Source organism: Tupaia chinensis, unplaced genomic scaffold (assembly GCF_000334495.1).
Source record: "Tupaia chinensis unplaced genomic scaffold, TupChi_1.0 Scaffold000296_1, whole genome shotgun sequence".
NCBI classification, from domain to species: Eukaryota; Metazoa; Chordata; class Mammalia; order Scandentia; family Tupaiidae; genus Tupaia; species Tupaia belangeri.
The window spans coordinates 2,527,525-2,532,293 of NW_006159784.1; the positions used below are offsets into that span (position 1 = coordinate 2,527,525).

Consider the following 4,769-nt stretch of genomic DNA (forward strand, 5'->3'; position numbering starts at 1 on the left):
ACACCAAAGGTAACTCCAGTAGCATTTTAACTTGGAGTCACTAATTAAAGAGACTTTCAAGATTTATGCAATCCAAACAGATTTTTCTCTCTCCCTTATTCAAGTTCTTCTGCTCTGTGTCTGCCCCTGTGTGTCTCTTCCCACCTCACCCCACAGATGGGAAGCTAGACCTCAAATGATAAGCCTAATTGGGTTAGAAGCCACAACAGAATGATTTCCTGACAGCCCATTCTTTATTTGAGGGTATATTCTGAGCTTCATATACCAATGCTCATTGTGAAGGATGAACACCAGTGACCATGGTAAATCCATTCATAAGACTTGCTTCGCCTTTATTAGCACCATCTGAGTCTGTTAAAAATCTAAACTAGGAGTTTAATTTCTCTACAGAGGGCTTTAAATTAATTAGGGGTTTACATGCTAACAAAGAGCCTGATACACCCATAAATCAATCTGGTGTAGGAGGACTACTCAGGGAGGATATCTATTCAGTGGAGACCTCACATCCAGCATCCCTGTCGGGCTCCCAACAAAAGGGTGCAGGTGTGGAATAGGCCACTGTGACAAGGAAGTCCCAATAATTATTTTGCATCACTTAAGCCACAGCAGGTAATGTGGCAAATCAAAGTCTCAAGCGCTCAGTGAGTGAAACCCATGCTACCATGAAAAGCCACATCATATTACATTAACCTCTATAAATGAATTGCCATAACACTGTGATTTCTTTTATACCAAGACTAAGATTAAAAGTACATTGATCAAAATGATCTCCTTTTCCCCTTTTGTTAGGAATAGAAAGTAACAGATGGAACCACTTTTTTTTTTTTCTTTAAATATACTGATCATCATTTATAGAAACCTTTGAAATTCCTAGGCTGGCACTTCTTATTACATACACTTGTTTTAAACTTTACATTGACACACAGTTGTATTCTTTGGACAGAATATCACTTATCTTTTTGTTAAACACATCACTGGTATTTTGCAATCAATTTGAAATTGCACTATGATTCCCAGCCTTTATACATTTCCATGTGCTAGTCGTTCCTTTTCTTTAGTTTCCTGTGATTAGTGAATACTTGGTGAACAAGAGCAATTATGAATTCGCTTTTAAGTGATTTTTGCATTTTAGTCACGATAACATCTGTGTCTGTAGGAAAATTAGTATATGTATATGAAAAACAAACTTCATATTTTTATTCTATAAACAGTGTGCTGTTTAAGTGTGGAGTTACAGTCTCCTTGCAGTAGTTTCTTTGTCTATCCAGCTAACTCAGACCCCACCCTACTTCCATATCCTCAGGATTCTGAGGCCCTCATGCTAAAGGTAAATACATTTAAATCTATATAGGCATTATTCTTTCCTCTTTTAGTTGAATATGTGTTAATACATAAGCTCCCTCTACAAAAGGTGTTAAGAAATTGTTTGTTTTTAAACTACAAAACCAAAATATCTAAGTATAAATTTAACAACTCAGAAGTTATTATGGATTTAAGCTTAATAATCCAGGTTACAGATGATGTAAATTTGGAAATACAGGAGTAAAAACTCTCAGAATTTTAGTAGCATGGAAAGCTTTTTTCCCCCTATATATGGATACAAGAAGCTTCTACAAAGTGCATGTTTTCCATCTGCCTATGATCACAGCATTTGATTAGGCTTACAATGATGCAGGCCCTGCAGAGTTCATTGCCATGGGAAGCAAAGAAAAGAAAATGAAAAAAAAAAAAGAAACACTGTGTGCCAGCAAACGGGGATTTAATCACATGCCCTATTCTGGAAGCCCCTGGACCAAACTGTGAAGATGAATGTAGTGGGGGAGGAAAGCCAGAATGCACTGTCCAAGCCATTCATATAGAGCCCCCCACAGCCTTGCTTTACCTTCTTAAACCACACAGATGGTCTCAGAATGCAAACACGCACTAGCATGTTTTGTTAAGAAAAACAAAACAAACAAAAAACATTCTTTCCTCGGTCTCATACCCCATCTCCACCTATCACTCCAATTGTTCAGCGGCTTTCAAATTTGTGAAAGAGTGGTGTGCATTGGAGGACTCCCCTTCTGTGCCCAGTCTTTTCTAGTCTCGAGCTCCATATCTGTAAGGGATTCCAACACACCCATGGGAGAGATGTTGGGCTAACTGACTAACTTCCCATAGGTGCAATAAGGAGGCAGATCCTCCCAAAAAAAACTGATGAAGCACTGATGCAAGTCAGACACAGCTAGAAAGTTTAAATAAGAACTAGGGCCTCCTAAAATAATGACCAAAAGGTCTATGTTTCAATGAAAAAGAAAAATTATCATACAAAACCCTATTTCAAATTGGCTGAAAAAAGCCAGTCAATAGATGAGGTAGAAAAATTGTGATTTCAGAAAAACAAAGATATTAGAATTATCTGACCAAAATTTTAAAGTAGTTGTGATAGAAACACTTTAATGGTCCAGCCTCAGTGCCACTGCCACAGGCAGTAGGGTACTGAACTGCAGGACTGGAAGCCACATAGCCAACCACAGGTTCAGATCCAAAGTCGACTGAAAACATGCCAGGTGTGTGGACCTATGATCTTAATGATTTGGAGGACTAGGGGAAGGGGATAGTGACCTGAGGAGATCTTGTTAAGAGTACTTCCTTCCTGGGGACCAGCAGGTGGCATGGTGGTTAAAGTGCTGGACACTCCCCATGGCCCACCACGGTTTGAGTCCTGGACCTGGTGGCTTGCCGTCTCACTCTCTCTCTCTCTCTCTCTGGTCAAATTAAAATAAATGAATGAGTAAATAAAAATGATTTTAAAAAAAAGAGTGCCTCCCTCCTTCCCTCTTTCTCCTTTCCATTTTTAATCCTTACATGAATAATGATAAAATACTCCAATTTGCAAGTTTTATCACGATTGAATAAATGTAAACTACACATTCTTAGCAATAAAAAGGAAAGTCTTGGCTAAATAAAGATATAGAAATGAGATCCAAATGGAAATTAAGTACTGATAAATTAAATAGGCAAAAGAAAGAAGTCAATAAATGTGCTTGACAGCAGAACGGAGGGGCCAGGAAAAGAATCATTGACTCCTGAAAAGAGCAATACAAAATGCCCGGGGACTGGGTAGTGGTCCAGCTGTAATGTGGCTGAACCCACATGGGAAAGGTGCTGGGTTTGCATCCTAGGATCTCTCTAAACATGTCAGATGAATGTGTGCCCATGATAAGAGCTGGCTGAAACTAGAGGTGATTGCAGCATGGGGACCCTGTTGGGAGTGCTTATATTTCTGTCTCTATCTCTTTCTCTCACCTTCTCTCTCTCATCAATGAAATAAATGAACTTTGAAAATGCATAATCTGACCTGGATGTGTAGCGCATGCCTGTAATCCCAGCTATTTAGGAAGCTGAAGTAGGAAAATTGTGAGTTTGAGGCTAGCTTGGGTAACACAGTGAGGCCCTGTGTCTACAGCAAACAAATAATTTGAACAGCAGAGAGATAGTAAACAAAAAACAAACAAACAAACAACAAACAAAAGCAATAACAAAGCCTTAGGAGTGTGTGGAACTAAAGCAAAAGGTCTCACATTCATGTTCTCAAAATTTTTGAAGGAGAGGATGAGTAGAGATGAAAAGTTTCCAAAGTAATATGGATGGAAGCATCTTGAATTTGACAAAATGCATAAGCCTAAAGACTTTAGAACCCAAATAAACCCTAAACAGAGAAAGTCAATTCTATACCAAGATACATCATAATTAATTTTTTTGTTAGGGGAGAGATTTTTGCTATAGGATGTGTGTGCTCGCTGGAGAGATAGAGAGAGACAGAAAGTAAGAAATAACCCCCCAAAAAGGATGGCCGCGCCACAATCCCTTCTCCTCCATTCTCCATTCAGGATTTCTGACATGAACACATGTGTGCCCAGCATGAGTTTCAAGCCTTCAGGTCTGGAACTCAAAGTATAGTTGGCTGTGTGGGAATCCAGTGACATAGCCATTAATCCATTTGGTGGTCCCCATAGCTAAATTTTTTAAAACAAAACACAAAATAAAAATCTTAAAAGTAGTTAGAGAAAAATTATACTATACCTATATAATAAAGAAATTAGATGATAGATTTCTTATTAAAAACTGTGGATAGACCAGAAAGTGGCAAAGTTGTTACAACACTGGACTCCCACATGGCTGACCATGATTCAAGTCCTGAACCTGGTGGCTTAAAAATCACACTGGGTGCCACCCAGAAAGATGAAACTGAACCCCCATCTTTCACCATTAACAACAATCAACTCAAAATGGATCAAAGATCGGAACCTAACACCGCAAACAATAAAACTACTGGTGGAAAATGCTGGGGAAACTCTGGGAGACATTGGAGTAGGCAAAGACTTCTTAAATAAGACTCCCACAGCACAGGCAATAATCCCTAAATAGACAAGTGGGACTATATTAGACTGAGAAGTTTCTGCACAGCAAACTTGTTACACAGTAACAAGTGTGAACTGACAACCCTCAGAATGGGAAAATATTTTTCTTAAATATACCTCAGACAAGGGACTGATAATCAGAATACACAGGGAACTCAAGTGCCTTATGCAAAAATAAAAATGATTAACCCAATTAAAAGATGGGAAAATGAGCTGAACAAAAATTTCTCTAAGGAAGACATACAAACAGCCAAAAAGCATATGAGGATATGCTCAACATCCCTCATCATAAGGGAGATGCAGATAAAAACCACAATGAGATACCACCTAACCCCTGTCAGAATGGCAAAGATTAAGAATATAAAA

The 4,769-nt window shown here is 38.6% G+C and overlaps 1 protein-coding gene and 1 long non-coding RNA gene across 2 annotated transcripts in view; one reads left to right on the top strand and one right to left on the bottom strand.

Moving 5' to 3' along the window:
• Window positions 1–1,286, top strand: part of LOC102470418 (uncharacterized) — a 2,425-nt gene extending 1,139 nt beyond the window's left edge. The window contains exon 3 of the long non-coding RNA XR_334876.2: window positions 1,212–1,286. This is a non-coding gene — a long non-coding RNA (uncharacterized LOC102470418). The remainder of the gene's footprint in view (window positions 1–1,211) is intronic.
• NCKAP5 (NCK associated protein 5) overlaps window positions 1–4,769 on the bottom strand; it is a 732,277-nt gene that overhangs the window by 572,510 nt on the left and 154,998 nt on the right. The window lies entirely within an intron of this gene.